General features: G+C 31.5%; 1 pseudogene; it reads right to left on the minus strand.

The window, feature by feature from the left end:
- LOC129980774 (cytochrome P450 4V2-like) overlaps nucleotides 1-15,534 on the minus strand; it is a 29,969-nt pseudogene extending 14,435 nt beyond the window's left edge.
- Nucleotides 15,535-17,564: the final 2,030 nt, after the last annotated feature.

Raw genomic sequence — 17,564 nt, forward strand, 5'->3', positions numbered from 1 at the left:
TATATGATTTGGAAAAGAGTGAGAGACCCAGGGAGGAGGAGGTATTGGATTTTCTCAATCAAATCAAGCTAAGCAATGGCATAGTAGGGAATATGCGGGTTCTATTTAGGAAAAAAGGAAGAGGCAGGTCGTCTCACTGGGTTATAAGTTTGGACCCGAAAGCGTTTCGAATAATTAAAGATAAAGCAAGATTACAGTGTGGTTTCGGATCGTATAGATTTAGAGAATTTGTGGAACCCCTTAGATAATTTGGCTCAAATTTGGCATGTTCGATCTAAATGTATGCAAAAAGTAGATATCTGCTCCAAGTGCTTGGAAATGCATAAATATAAAAATTGTACAAAGCAAAATCCAGAATGCAGAAACTGTAAAGAGTATGGCAAAAGAACAATAATTATGATTCGAACGGATCATATTGCAACATCGGAGCATTGCCCTGTATTTATCAGGGAGAGAGATCAGTTGATTAAACAGACGAATTATGAATAATAAGCCTTTCAATGATAATTCTTGGCGTGTTATTCAACGTAATATAGGTCGGGGTAAATATGCGACAAAGAAACTTCCAAATTTGTTTGGAGACAATATTCCAGATGTTTACTTGTTACAAGAACCATATACAATGAAAGGAAAAATAATAGGACTTCCCCTAGGATGGAGAATAATTTCTCACCCTTACGGGAAGGCGATTATAGCAGTAAGAAACCAAGATATTTCTGTTTTGACAAGATTTACTAGCGAAAACATAGTAGCAGCCAATTTATCAGTGGGAAATAGTGAAATAACTATGGTATCGGCATACTTCCCACCGACTCACAATAAAGAAGAAATCTGCAGAGAACTTGGAAATCTGTTTGAACAGTTGGGGACATCATCCATACTTATTGGAGGAGATTTCAATCTTCATAGTCGTCTGTGGGGAAATGAAATTCCCGATCATAGACCACAAGATGAAGCCGGATCGTTTATAGAATTCATTTTTAAGAAGAACCTTGTTATTTGGAATGATCCAAACTCACTGCTAAAGTTTCAACTGTACGTGGAAGAAGTTGGATTGATGTAACCTTATCAACTCAAGACCTGCATGACAGAATAATGAGCTGGAAGGTAATTCAAAGTTCTCTGAGTGATCATGGCTTTTTGGATTTTCAAATTAATATGGGTGGCAAAGTTGTTTCAGCAGAAAGATTTAAATTAAGCAAGTGGAAAATTAGCTCTCAAGTGGTTGAAAAATATGCCGATATAAGAGAAAGAATGCAAAGGATAAAAACTAAAAAAGATTTAGAAGTATGGGTAATAGAGTTTACAGAATTCATTCAAGGAATTAGCCAAAGATCAAACAGTTAAGAGACAAATCATATCAAGGTCCCCTGGTGGGACACTGAACTGGAGAAACAAAGAAAACTGACAAGAGCCTTGCGGCATAGATACCAAAGATGAAAAAAAAAAAACACTGAAGAGAGAATGAAGAGAAGACAAATTTATAAAAAGAATGAATCAATATACAGAGAGATGTTAAGAAAGAAAAGTATCGAATGCTTTGAAAAGTTATGTAACGAAATAACGAGAATGAACCCTTTTGAGCTACCTTATAAATTAGCGGCAGATAAAATGAAAAGGAAAACAGTTTTGCACTGTGTCAAACAACAGGATGGTACAAAAACCAAAAATACAAAAGAAACTATTGAAACTATTGTGAGATGCCTTTTCAAAGAGGAACAATCCCAACAAGAAAGTAAAAAGCAGAAGGAAATGAGGAAATGTATTGAGTTATATAAAACAAAAGAAAAAGATAAAATATTCACAATAAATGAAATAAGAACAACGATTATTAAAATGGCTAAAAAGAAAACACCTGGATTAGACAACATCCCAATGGAGATGCTTGCTGAAATTAACAGAAAGAATCCATTCATACTTTTAGAGTTATACAACAAGTGCCCAAAATTAGGTGCGTTCCCTAATCAGTGGAAGGTAGCAAACCTGATTTTAATTCCTAAAACTAATAGAGATCTAGAGGATCCTAAATCCTATAGACCAATTTGTTTGCTAACAACAGCAAGTAAAATCTTGGATAAACTGATAAGTCAAATACAGCACTTATTAACGGCACAAAATAGATTGCATCATGATCAACATGGTTTTAGATATAACCACTCTTGTGAAACAGCCCAAAATGCACTATGGAGTAAAATAAAAAGTGCGACGAATCAAAAACTAAAAACAACAGTTTTATCTTTGCATGTAGCTGGAGCATTTGATTCAGTATGGAGGAAAAGCATTTTATATGCCCTTATAAAAAGGAATTTCCCGAGCAATCTTTTTGAATTGATTAAAGATTACTTAAATGAAAGGAAGTGTATTTACCAAGATGGAGAGAATAATTGGGAATTTATAATGGATGGAGGAGTGCCACAGGGCTCGTGCAGCGAACCATTATTCTAGAACTTGGTTATGAATTCTGCATTTAAAATCAATCTTCCAGTGAACTGCTTTATACAGGCGTATGCCGATGATGTGCTACTAATAATCTCGGGAAGAATAAAAGATGAACTGGAAATTAAAGGAAAACAAATAATTCATAGGCTAGTAAAATGGGGCAAAATTCATAAACTTGAGTTTAATGAAAACAATTCAAATGCCTATTACATTTGGAGAAAGTTTAAAATTAACAGATCCGCCTAACATAAAAATGGGCAATAACAATATAAATGTGTCAAATCAATTTAAATACTTGGGAGTTACATAGGACAGTAAATTAACATTTATGTCACATTTTAATAAGGTCAAGAAAAAAGTGGATGTATTAACATATAAACTAGTGACAGTTGCGGATAATTTTATGGAAAAAGGAAATACCATCTAAGAAGAATCTACACTGGGGCCATTGAGCCATTTGTTCTTTTCGGTCATGGAGCATGGGGACATAGGCTAAATCTAAAGAAAATCAGAGAAATATTAAAATCAATCCAACGGCGCCCTCTCATCATTATGTCTGGGGCATATAGAACCATTTCTACAGAAGCCCTTCAAGTTATAACGGGAATTTTGCCAATGGACCTCAGAGCAACGGAAATTTTCACTAAATTTCAAATAAGAACTTCTAGTAATAAAGTTAAAATAGGAAACAAATGCTTCAGCAAAAAAGATTATGAGATGTATTTTGACAAATTCGAACAATATCCCGCAGAATGGTTTATTCATTGTTTTCAAATTAAAATCCTAGATATGGATGGAATAGAAATTTTACAGGTGCTTCAAAAGATGAAAATAAAGTAGGAGCTGCAATAGTAGTATACTACTATGGGAAAGAGATCGATAAAAGTCTTGTGAAATTATCGAACCATGCCACAAGTTTCCAGGCAGAAGTGCAAGCTTTAAAGATGGCCATTGAATATTGTGAAAGGGTGGAGGACGGACAGAAGTGCTCAATTTTTTCAGATTCTCTCTCAGTTCTACAAGACATACAATCGTCTCACAATTGTAATAAGGAAATATGGACGATAAAAGAAAAGATAAAAAGTGTAAAAACTAACGAGTGGATAGAGTTGAATTGGGTTAAGGCCCATATTGAGATATATGGTAATGAAAAGGCGGATCAATATGCAAAGTTGGCGGCACAGAAAGAGGGTGTTGATATGGTTGTCCCCAAATCAAATGGTGTCTTAAAATGGGAATTAAGTTAAGAAATAAAGCTGCAATGGTTTGACAGATGGTATATGTTCAAAAACGGAAGAGTAACTTTCGATTTTATTCCTAATCCAGAAATAAAAATAAGAAGACACCATCCACTGATAATTCAAATTACATCAGGACATGGGAGATTTCCTGCATATTTCCAAGATTTGGAAGAAGGCAGGAAAATAAATGCATTTGTGGAGGAATCGGCACTGTTTACCACTATTTAAAGGAATGTATTGAAATTTAGGAGTTAAGAAAAAATCTGAAAATTATAAATAATGACTTAAGTACAGTACTGATGGTACCAGGTAATCTTAAAACTCTGAAGGACTTGATGTCAAAAATTGTCAGTTTTTTACCTACTATTTGAGAGTTTGTAGATAAGGTAGCAGGACAGTAATTGACCACTTTGTGGCCAATTATCTCGAGGAGAATGTCAGTTTGACAAATCGGTCAATGCAAGGATGGACAATGCTCAAGATAGCAATCGGCCACAACAAATCCTGTCGATACTGTTACGTTCAGTGGTGGCGGGGTGGTCGGTTGTACGAAAGAAGAAGAAGGTATGTGCTCACGAACAATGCAAAAAGACTTCTTTAGGGAAATGTCCCCTGTATTCGTAATGTGTAAAGTATCAGTTTGATTCTTGCATATATTGGGAAATTGACAACAGGTGTTATCAAACTTTCCTGGTTCAATCGTACAAATATAGCTGCTCTGTTGTGAAAACCAGACATCGGCAAAATTTATATTAGCGTTATCGATCAATCAAGCATACACGTGCAGAGAAATCAAGCGTTCGGCTATTCTTTTGGCAAAAGCTGAGTCTTTTAGAAAATCCAAGGTAGTTTGAGCTCAATTTTTTTTTTTTGATTTTTAGAATTTTATGTATTAGAATTATGTATCTTGAAATATTAGTATAGAATTTTATGTATTTTGAAATATTAGTATAAAAAATTATGAAAGAAGATTTAGTTTAGAAATCAAGATTAATTTAATGTATAAAAATGAATTTTTGTTTGTTCGTATTTTATGTGCTGCCGATCAATTCATCCGATGACGATAAAACTTTGCCAACTTACTGCTTTGAACCCAGAAAACAATGTTTGTCACATGGCCAGCTGTATGTTGGATGCTCCAGAGTCGAAAATCAAAGAAATTTAATTGTTATTGCTGAAGACGGAAAAACAAAAAGTTTTGTCCATTCTATTCTTGAATAATAAAGTAAAAAAAATATATTATTTATACTTCTCTTTTATATATCATTCAATTTCAATGAATGTATTCATTGAAAGAATGTGAAGGAAATAAATATCATTTTTTCTATCATTCCTAATTAAACAAGATAGCTATTTCAAATTTCAAACGATATTTCCAAAATTATTTCTTCTGCGGTAGCAATGCGCCGGGTACCAGCTAGTGTTAAAGAAAACATGATTTTTAAAAGTAAGCATCATTTTGAAATTCCACCGCTGCAATGCAGTGGCTACCATGCCGTTTGAAGTACCTGCATGAGTCGGTGGTCATGTCATTATGCAATTATAAAATAATTCAACAGTTCTTGTAGCTGTTTGTGTGAATTCCAAATGCATCCGTTAATTAAAATTCCGGTCGACCGTGAATGTCATTTTTTGAATTCAAAAATCAATTGCCGAAATTTATTGATAGATTAATGAGATGTAAGGAGAAAATACTACGAATGACATAATAGTAAGAAAATAGGTGAAAGCATTTAAAAATGACCGCCCAAATGTGCATGACGAGGAATGAAGCAGGCGACATTCTGTTATTATAAAGAACTTATTATAAAAAATAAATAAAAAAAACTGAAAGAAATGTCAGATATGCTTTATAATTTCACTTCAATCGAAGTGGCTTCATCAAGTTTCTAAAATTCTCTTTATGGAATTGATGCAGACTATTTAAATTAACCTAAGCTATGCTCATATTGGGTATCCCGTATATTTACTGAGGTGCATAAAATCAAACGTCTAACAGATGATTTGGTTAACCTTTTGGGGATGAATTTAAGCCAAATTGTCCCAGGCGATGTAACATGGGTGGTTTATGTAACGATGGATTTGACACAAATATCCAAGGAAAGTGAAATTCAAGCAATCCCTTTCAGCCCGTCAAAAATAATTTGTAATGTGACACGGGATAAGAAAGGAGGTTTGCTGGATTGGGTTCTGCCTAATGGTGATATAGTAAACTCTGAGACCTGTTGTAAAACATTAATCTTAACTAAACTACTCCTTATAGTCCGAAAAAAAAGGAATGACAGGCAGAAGAAGGAATTGTTTCATAACAAAACCCATCCTCGAGCGGTTAATGATGCCTAAGATCTCATCGCCTCATTTAGCTGGAAACAACATGATCATTCTCTTTAAAATCTCCATTTAGAGATCAGCAGTTATCACTAACCCACATTTAAAAGTAGCATTTTTGACGGAAGAATGTGATGATGATGATGACTTCAAAGCGAATGAGTTGCAAGGGTTTCCAAATCAAGTAGCAGTATTTCTATGATGATAGAATTCAGAAACTGGTTAAAAGAAAGACAAATTTATATTTAATAATGGAAATTACGTTGAAAAGTAAATCATATACACAGTAGTAGTACAGGCTGTAATATAAAAACTAAAATGGATAAAAACAAAGTGTGCCTTTTCTCATTCAAAAACACACGCTTCGTGATACACGCTTCATCTTCTTAAACACACGCTTCATCAAGTACAATAATATGCATAGAAATTATTTTTTATAGCATATGAATGTTACAATAAATATTGCAAAATAAATCATTTTTTTTATTTTACTGCTACATACTTTAAGCCTGCTTTGGCGTATTGAGAATCTTCATTCTCAAAAGCTTTCACAGCGACACCAAACATGGTTTCTGAAATATAATGATTTCTGTTATTGATTATCCTTATTTAATATCAGATTATAATGGTGACAAAATAATTAAACATAAGTGGCATGGAATTAAATCATTCCCTAAAAAAATATTAAAAAGAATGTTTCCACTGAAATGGATCTAAAAACAAAGAATTTCATTTAGCAGAGAATGAAGGCACAATATTTCATATTTGCAAACAGAAAAAGAAAAACTCTGGGATTCGCTTTTAAAATGTTATGTACTTTGACTGAAGTCAGGATCATTATATAACTGTTTTAAAACCACTGTTACTGTGAGTAAGTTTAAATAAAAAACTGAAAACGGTGTGGATTTTTAGCTGCTCTAACCCGAAATTTTTTAATTGTGCAAATTTAAAAGATTTTAGTGTTTCCAAAAAGCTAAAATAACATTTAAAATTAAATTCAAACTATTTATTAAAACAAAGTTTAAGTTTCCATTAAGGCAGTTATATCTAGAGATGAAGCGAAAAATGCTTCATATATTTCTTATTCTGTGAAATGCCTTGTTTTATACATTTAAGGATTTGTTGCAATTGATTTATCAAGGTTCGAGTGTATCACTTCTAACATACAAAGCCTCATTTCTGTTTCGAAAGTACGCATCGAATCATTTTTATTTTTTAAAATATTTGAAAATATCAAATAGAAAATAATTCTTTATTTATAAATAAAATTTCAAAAGTTTTTGTCATATCCAACTGAAGATGATTAAAAGTGTAAAAAAAAATCTTTCAATCAAGCATTTCTTGTTAAGTATCTCTTTATAAGCCAATTAACGTTGAAGCAGATTTTAAAAAAAAGTTTTCTTTATCATTTACATAGAAAGTATAGAGTAAAAATCTGTCATATTTATACAATGATATAACTGAAGTATATTCTACCTTATATGATTTTAAGAATGATATAATAAACTTAAAAAAATTATCTGCATATATATTTTAGAAAAAGGTGATAGTGATGACAAAAATCCAACAAATATGAAAATGTGGACATGTCTGTATATGTATGTGTGTTGTATCAAGTTTCAATAGATAATTATAACTTTTTTTAAGAAAAATCCAAAAGTGTTATACCACAGACATTCTGATAATGCGATAATCACCTTTTAGAAATTGAAGTATTTTGAACATTTTTCTTCTGTATTCCTTTAATTTTACTCTCGCATTTATAAATTCATTCGTTTTCAGGTACCTCAAAATAAAAAAAGTCCGATTTTCCTTTAAAGAAAAGAAAAAGGCTTCTCTAGAGAAAGCGGGGATGCCCTAGGGATATCTAGGCATCTCAGGCACCTGACTTAGTTTCGCTTATGAATCTCCTTTTATTTCCTACTATTTGCAGAAAATCTTTTGTAAAATATTCCCGAATAAGAACAATTGGTCAAGGTCTAGATATAATGACAATTCAAAGCACAATATCTTGAGAAAATAAAATTACGTAAAAACATATTTTTACTCACCGCAAATCATATCTAAGGATGCAAGCTTTATATAATTGTCAATATAAGTAAAGTTCTTGTTGGTTTCACCTTGAAAAAAATCCGCAAGTTTCTGGCAGTGTTCATTGAAGGTTTCTTGGAAATCCCTCAAAATATCATTATGAAAACAATGTGTTAACAGTTTTCTTCGTGTTTTCCATTTTTCTCCTCCGCTGCAATGAAAATGTGAGCTAAATAATAGTGTTTTCGACAATCATTAGGAATAAAGCTATTTCAGACCTATTTGCACAACCTATTGTCTAACTATATTATTCTAATATCTTTATGATATTGCAAGATATTCAGAATATTAAACAGAATATTGTATGGATATTTCTCAATATCTTTAGCATGCCTGAGTAGATATAATTTGCAAGTATAAAGTTGTATTATTTATTTTACAACCGAAATTCAAAAATGTCAATCAACATCTCTAAATCTACAGGGTGATTCAAAAGTTATTGTTCAAATTTCGTGGAAAGATAGGGAATACGCCAGATAACCGATTTCACATAGGAAAGCATTTCGCAAATGTACGCATGCGTATGTTGAAGGCGTTACGTGTACCCAACCAGTCGCTCGAATTACAGCCTGTAAGTACAGACTGTTACGAGAAGTCGCGCTGCGCATCTTCGTTTTGCAATGAATGTGTTGGCTGGAATCACTGGTGATTGTTTGTTGAGATCTTACTTGTTACCACCCCGATTTGCCAGGCGGAAATACTTAATCTTTTAGAGACAATGTTACCAACTTTTCTGGGAGCTGATCTTGTGCCCATCCGCCAAGATATGTGGTATCAAAATAACGATTGCTCCAGCCCAATGAGCAATTGCTGGGTGTGATTATCTGAACAGAACATTCATAGCCTGATGGATCGGCAGAGGGGGACCGATCGCTTGGGCACCCAGGTCACCTGATTTATCGCCCATGGATTCCTTTTTGTGTGAGGCATGAGAGACCAAGTATTCGAGACGTCAGTAAAATGGTTCGTCGTCAATGAAATGGGCCTCGTTGCACGAATATTGGCCGCCGGAAGCATTGTTCGTGATATGTCAGGCATTTTTTGAAAATGTTCGGCGGTAAATACAACGGCACTGTGTTCATATAAATAGTCCCAATGTTGAGCACCTTCAATGAGCCTGTACTTTATCTTGCTGGAACTCACTTTCGTTCCACTTAACTGTACTATTTCCTTGTGATCACTTTATTTTATCCATGCAGATTACGTTTGCGGACATACTTTCCTATGTGAAATCAGTTTCCTGACGTATTCCCTACCTCCCCACGAAATTTAAACAATAACTTTTGAATCACCCTGTATACGCTTATAGCGGACACTTAAAAGTACGAACTAGGAAATAAAGTTAGTTAATTAGTACGAGGGAGTCAAACCTTTCTTTACAGTAAATACATATATTTTAACAATAGAAACTTTACCTTCGCAATCGCACTAGTGTCACTGTTATAGTACTAAATCAATGTTTTTTCCATTTTAAGTTAAGATGCATTAAATCGTTAGAATACCTAAATATCATTAAATTTAATTAATAATTAACTTTCTAGCTGTAATTTTAATTTTCTAGTCCAGATATTTTAATCTCATGTATAATCAATAAATGTATTGTTAGGAAAGAAAGGCGAGTAGAGGCTATATTAGAAAGGGATCACATATATATTTTTTACTTGGAAAGAGCGAAACCATTTTCTTTTTTTTCTGGAACAAAATGCTAGTTTTAAGAAAAAAAAATTAAATTTTTGCATAGCTTGGAACCTAAAGCATAAAATATGATTTAAATTAAATAAAAATACAGAAATGTGTGAAATTTATAAAATCTAATTTTTTGCCGAAAATTGTTATTAGATAAAAGAATACCTTGTCAGAAGGCCTTCGCCAAAGATAGGATCAAAAAAGATATAAACCCAACTTTTTTCATTAGTTCTCATTCCTTTCAATAATTCCTAAATAAAAGATCCTAAAATGCATGCATATGTATTAATATTATATTCGGACATATTTTTGTTTAATTCAATTATGAATCTAAAATCTGATATCTTATAAGTTTATTGGATAAGACTTTTTAAACTAAAAAAAGAATTCAGTGCCTCTTAGTCAATTTCATCATAATTGAACATGATCAGTGCAAAATTACTCTCCAGTACAGTGATATTTTCGTCCATTTTCATTAGGCCAGAAAAAATTGATTGTAAAATTAAGAATAAATTTTAAAGATTCTTCTTTACGTTATTGAGTACATGCCTTATTAATCAATTTAAGCCAATTGAGGGCATCTAAACATTTGTTACAAGTAGTATAGATATATCTAAACATATTTTACAGTAATAAAAAATATTTTACTAAGTAGTTCGCTTTAAAGTGGCTTTTCTAGAATTACTTGATAAAAAAAAACTTATAATTGAATCTTAATCCTGTCTTTTAATAGTTCTTGTCGTTACCTTTAAGGAATAGATAGAAAAAAAAAAAATACATGCTGAGAAATCGCAGCAGTGAATCAAAGTATTAAAATAATCAAATCATGGCGCCCCAAATGGCATTTCATTAAATTATTTTTCAGATGCAAAATAAGTGAAAGGATATTTTCACTGCCAGTCTATCGAGGATAACATATTCTGTACATCACATCAAACAGAAATGACTTTTAAACACTCACCCTGATTTGCAGCAAGCAAAACAGTAAAAGCTTAAAAATGAAATTTCGATTTTTATATCTAAATTTTATTTTTATTTTCTTTATCATTTGAAAGAAGCAGATGATATAGAAGAAGATTTCATTCAAATCTCAGTTATTTAAAAGATAAATAAAAGTGTAACCAAAAGTGAACCATGTAATCAAAATAATAGCGAGTTCTAATCAAAATTATCTTTTGTTCAATTCTTCTTCATTCAAAATGTTATAACATTTTCTAATGCTTTTTTATCCTGTTTAATATGCTAATTATCTAATTTCTTTATTTATTTCTGTTGATTATATTGATATTCAATACATTCATTACAGTTAGTAAAATTCTTACATGTAAACATCCTAGTAATTTGTCATATTAAGAAAGGAATAGAAATAAAAAGAAATAAAATTATTCAAAATCAAATCTCTTTGTATTTTAAATTAAATCTAAATTTTTTTTTATCTCTATCCATAATAAGAGAGGAAAAACAAAGAATTTGTGAGTGTATAGGTCTGTGTGTTTGAGTTATATATTCTCCTCAGCTCATACCACTTGACTTATAGCTACCGAATTTTGAAGTAATATTCTTAAATGGTTGAAATGTGCACCTCAAAGCAGCATTTAAAAAAATTTAAATTTGATTTAATTAAAATATGAACGTGATTTTGACGTTTTTATCGTAGTTTCTTGAAGGAAGAATGAACACACTTTTACCCCTAAGAAATTTGATAGAAAGTAATTACAATAAAACTTAACACAAAAAAACAATTAATTACCTCAAAAATGTATTCCGGAAGAACAAATTATCCTTATGATACTAGTTGATATGCAAAAACAAATACACTATAATAGATGTATAAAATTTTGGGATATATGGTTAGCGACTATGTACTCATCAAGACTTTAGATTTTTTATAGCTAATTACAATTTTATATGCTAAATTAAGTGCGAATACATGAATCATTTTTTTTCTTTCTTTAAACAAAATTCGCACAACGTTTGCACTTACCTTCACAGCGTCCGCTTTAATAAGCATTACGAACGGCATATAAAATACCCATAAACAAAACAGAGGATACTGTTTCATTTCTTCAAACCTCTCTTTTATCTTCCTGAAGAATGCTCGAAGATTAATGACACGATTTTAGGCATAAAATATCCATATGTTTCTGAAGAAAAAATAGATTCCTGTTTCAGATATTTATAACTCATTACTTTATATTTATTGCTTACAATTTACTCATTTACTTCAGCTGTAATGCAACACATCGCCAAAAAAAATCATCGTAAATTGATATGAAGGAAGAATCCCATGAAAAATAGATTTAAAAAGCAGCTTTTATACCCACTTTTAAAAACATACTAAAAGTAATTTTTTAATCTTTATAATTGCGCGATTTTTAGTCCTTAAATTATAATTCATTTTTATAAACTTCATGAATTCACGAAATTAATTGTAATTCACAAGAAAGATTTCATGAAATTTTTGAATCAACTCTTATCAAACTCTGAATATATTAAAGTTGTGCATTATCATAAAAACTCACAACTACACACAATTGCGAAACTTCAGCACATTAAGTGATTCGTGCAAAACGGGTTAATAAATTTATTTACAATTTTTAACAATTTTTACAATTTTTTTCATTCCAAATAAAATTGTTTGAAAACAATTCAAAAGGATCTATATCTTGTTATAAATGATAACAATAATGCTCAAAATACATAAATTATAACAAAGAAATGTCTAATAAATATTTGTATATTCTAATTATGAAATGATCAATAACGTTTTTTGTTAAATTTATAGGCCAGAAGCTCTTAACATAGTAAATTTCGTTTCCCTGCATTTAAAAAATTAGAGAATTGGAATTTTAGAAATGTTTTATGTATAAAAAGCTCTTTTTTTTTTTTTTTTTTTTTTTTTTTTAAACGACTGATAATTTTGTATGAAACAGCGTATTTGTACCTTATCATGGCAAACAATACAAAGTAGAAACAGTCTTTATGTAGCTTGATTTTTAATTTTCATAAAGAGAACTTCTTAGTGAACGTCTTCTAGCTAAATGGCCATTTGGGTTTCCATAATAATTGAATATTCAGCCCATACAGATAAATGTTTGAAAATTCTTAATACAAGCGAAATGGTTTCATAAAAAATGACATCTGATTTTTAAATAAGTCTTCATCATTTGGATTCTTTGCGCATGATAAAGACCCCCAAGTTTCCATTTTACAAAGATAACAGAGAAAAAAAAAGGATATTTACCACCGTATGATCTCCAATTTGCTCAAGACCTTACTACCATTCTGTTCATCGAAAAAAATAACACTACTTATTTATATTTCTAAAACAAACTTTTAGAGTTTTAGATTTTTTTCTTAGTAAATAATCGTTATTTCTTTGTTAATAAATCAATATGAAGAAAAATGTAATGTATTTTTTTTTCAAAAGTAATTATTTTTAAAAAAGCGTAGGAGCTTATTGCCCACTCCGTGTAAGAAACAAAATTGTTTTATTTACCAATGTAGCGTAAAAGTACAATATGCACAAATGGTTGAAAATATATCATATACTCACTGAAATGAACAGAATGCCGTTCTAGAGTAATTAGATGCCGGATGTCTCCTAACGGGTTGAATAAATTCGGACTGTTCGGCATTTTCCGAGCGCATTTGTGCCTCCAAATGGTGAGTTGGATGATTTTCGACGCAATAAAAATAATGAGCAACGCAAACACGACGGAAAATAGATACATTTTAAAAAAATGTTATGCATTAATTACTTATCTAGTAACTTAATTTAAAATAAAAGTAATTTTTACACTTGATGCTGTTTTTAAGGATCTCAGGAGGTGCATAAAGATTTCAATTATTCCTAAACTTAAATGGCATAATCTTGTTGAAAAGAAAAAAAAATTATTTATAGTGTAGTAATTCTTTTTTATTGAGTGAAACTGGATAAAAGATTACAGAATCTTAGAAAGCATCCTCAAGATATTAAACGATAAGCATCAATAGAAACGTAAATGATAATAAAGCAATTGGGATTAAAGAGCATTCAAATGTGATTCAGATAGTGATAATGGTATAATCAGTGTTATCAATCTCAATTGTTAAATATCTCCTTTGTTTTTATACAATAATCTCCTTTGCCTGATAGCATTAGAAAGAAATCGAAGTTTCACCGTGATTCCAAAAAATGAACTTCGACCATAAATCTGAATAATTTCGCTCTATTTTTAAGTAGATTCCTTTTAGGAAGACAACCAATTGCTATAGTTCTCAGGACTCGGCTTCTAAAAATTTCGGCAAATTTTCACCAATCATAGTTAACACAACCCAAAATCATCCCAAATATATGTTTGTGTGTGTTAACATGCTAACTAGAGTAATTTTGTTTGGATTTGAAGCGGTTTAGAATATATTGTAAGGAATATAAAACCTATGGATGAATTCGTAGATAGTTTATCTGTCTCAAAGGAAGTGAGGAAGGGAAGGAAGTAAAGGGAGTAAAGGGCCAGTGAATTCTTTTTTTCTTGCAATTTAAAGATTGAAGATACAAGAATAAATCAAACGGCAAAATCTTGGCCTCACTACGACGTGCAATTTTTTCACTAAAATTTAGACACTATAGTTGAAATTTCTTAGATGTTAATGACTAAAAAGTGGTTTTCAGACACTCGTTTTGATTGTTTTTATCATGAAACGTTTATATTGCCAACTTTTGAGAAAAAAAAATGAAATAAAACTTCTACCTTTATTTCATATTTATACTTAAAAATTTTTTTTAATGTTTGTGAATTTAACAGCTTGAATAAGACTAATTAAATAAAGACGGAGGTAAAGGCAAAGACAGCATTATGTAAAAATGACGGGCTTAAAAATTTCCGGAAGTTGCGCTCGTTATAGTAATTTTGAATGTATTTTATTGCAGTTCTTTTCTTGGATGTAAGAGTTTGAGTTTAGTTTAGTTCTATTAACGTCGCGTTTCAAAGTAACACTAGGGCTATTTGGGGACAGGCCTAGTAATTTTGAACCACGGTCCGATGATGAGGACGACATTTGAGCTTTCACCCCATCTCTAAACTTCCACATCAACAAGCGGGAGTACATTCGGCTCCGACAGACTTAGCGTGTCCCATCCCCGCTTACACGACGGTTCTTCGGTGGAATCGGGCCTCGAGTTTGAATCCTCCGGTTACAGAACCTAGACCTTACCACCAGGCCACCAAGGACCCTTGGACGTGAGAGAGTGAGCTTGTTTGTTATACTTCTTCCTTTAAAATAAAAAAATTCGTTTCTAAAATTGCACTTTTTCTCTAAAAATATGCACAAAACTGAAATACTATTTGCTCACTCATTTAACTGATCGTGGAATCTCCATAACCATTAAGAATGCACTCGAAATTTATGAGGAGTTCGCGTTCTTGGACAGCGAGTTTCTCGTCTTTAAATACAGTGGGTGTTCAAATGAAAAGTACGAAGCGACACTGTGGTTATAAATGAAGACCATATTCAAAGTATACACCATGGGCCTGAGCACAACGATCCCATTGATTAACGAGCCAAAGGATTCTTTATTCCCAGAATTCCTGTAGCCGGGACGAGACCCTGTCCTTCACAGCGTCATTGAGTTCACCGTCCGAGTTGAAGCGCTTCCTTTCATATGTTTTTCCAGGGGACCAAACACATGAAAATCGTAGGGCGACATGCCCGGACAGTAGGGCGGATGGTCGAGCTGCTCCCACTTGAACTTAGGCCAGTTCCGCATGTGTGACCCTGGAGATATGTGGACATGCGTTATCTTGGAGCAGAAACCCAACCTCCATGAGTATCACTGTTTATTTTTTTTTTTTTTTTGTTCTTGAGGGATTTACATAGTCTTCGGAGTGTCTCACAGTACACATCAGAGTTAATGGTTCTTCTGTTCGAGGAATTTAACAAGTAGCGGACCTTGGATGGCGCTCTTTATAAAAGCCTCTGCTCTACGCCGGAGACTCCAATCGCATCTCTAGATGTCTCGGTACTTTCTCCCATAGTGGCATAGGCAAATATGTTAACAGTTACGTACGTTGTTACGACGTTTCGTACCTTTTCATTTGAACACCCCTTGTATGATTAAATTTTGTCTTAAATGTTTAATTTATATTTTGTTCTCCAACGTAAACACTCATTGTGAAATTACTTTTATAGTGACCAACTAATTTACTAAACGGATGCCAGTTACCTTGCCAAACTGTAAAATAATGTTAAAAAAATGATAAATGCTTCTCAAATTTTAAATTATATTTTACAATATTCATTATATACAGAATAATTTTTTGTATAATTTTGTATATTTTGTGCGTCAAACATAAAGTTTGTTATTTAAAGGCTTTTTTTAAATGAACGTTGACGTTCCGGTGTTTTGTTAATTGGTGGTCCTTGGTTTGATGTATGTTGCATCATGGAGAGTATATACTACAATAAATAAAAGACAACAGTTATAGCTTTAGCACAAGTATGAGTCCTTGGCATTAAACCGAGGACAGCGATTAATCGCCGAAAGTGTTTTTTTTATTCAAATCCGCGATTATTCGCTAAAGATATGATATTAATCTATTGATTATATTTGTCAATGCCATGCGGTTGACACAGATATTTCTGTGATGGTGTGCAATTAATATGCAAGTAGCGAAGTATATATTTCTCAAATGATGATATACTCCCCCTTATTTCAATTAATACTTGTAGTTGAAATATTAAAAAGCGCCATATACAAGATTATATTTCTAATATTAAATAAGAAAAACAGTCGTTTTCCCTTCTCCAATATAACTGAAAAATCAAACGTTAAATTCTTGTCTTATATTATAAAACAATATTCTCTGTATATTTTTGAAAGAAGAATAATTCCATACGTTGGTTAATTTCTTCAAATATATTTAAAACGGAGATGATAAATGTTTAGCTCCTGCTGTTTGATGCAATTTTTTTTTTTTTTTTTTTTGATATTTGCTTAAAGACTTCAAAAACTTTTCAATGATATAAACTTTGTAATAAGCAAGCTTGTTTTTACGTTATTTTGAAATTTGTTATTTTAATTTTATTTATTTTGCTATAAATACTGAATTATATGACAGCAATATAATCAATATCTATGATTTCTTCATTATGCAATATTTCATCGTTTCTGTATATCGATCGGATAAATTTGAAAACAATAGTATAGATGATAATGGATATAAATGATACCTTTGCCTTCCAATTTACCCAAAGGAATTAAATATTTTAAGTATTTCTAGAGCTATTAGCAGTAACTGTGATAGAAATATATTCTCATAAGATAGGAGATGTTGTATTAGTCTTAAATGAACTGCTATTTCTTTGAACGTGTTCCATCTTATAATCTGGAACTAATTATTCGCAGATTTCCAAGAAAAATAAAGAGAAATTCAGTATTTGTCTATTCTTCCTAATTTTACTATAGCTATATTCGCTTATCATATGTTAAACATTTAGTTCGTTTTAAAACGAAAAAATGAAAAATTCAGTTCATGCTTGCAATATCAGCGTAAATTTCCAATTGAATTTTGAAATTTCTTCGCTTCGCATCACGGGTCCTTATAACGACAGAAACAATTTTCCCGAGTTTCAATTGATATATCGTTATTTCTTTATATTTTCTTCCATAATGCAATTATTGATCTTATATAAGAGTTAAAAATGAGTTTATAGTTTCTTTGTAATTATCAGTCTTTGTCTAATTTACATAATATCATTTTCAGTTTTCATTGGATTGACTACATTTTAAAATTTTAT

Source organism: Argiope bruennichi, chromosome 8, assembly GCF_947563725.1.
Source record: "Argiope bruennichi chromosome 8, qqArgBrue1.1, whole genome shotgun sequence".
NCBI lineage: Eukaryota > Metazoa > Arthropoda > Arachnida > Araneae > Araneidae > Argiope > Argiope bruennichi.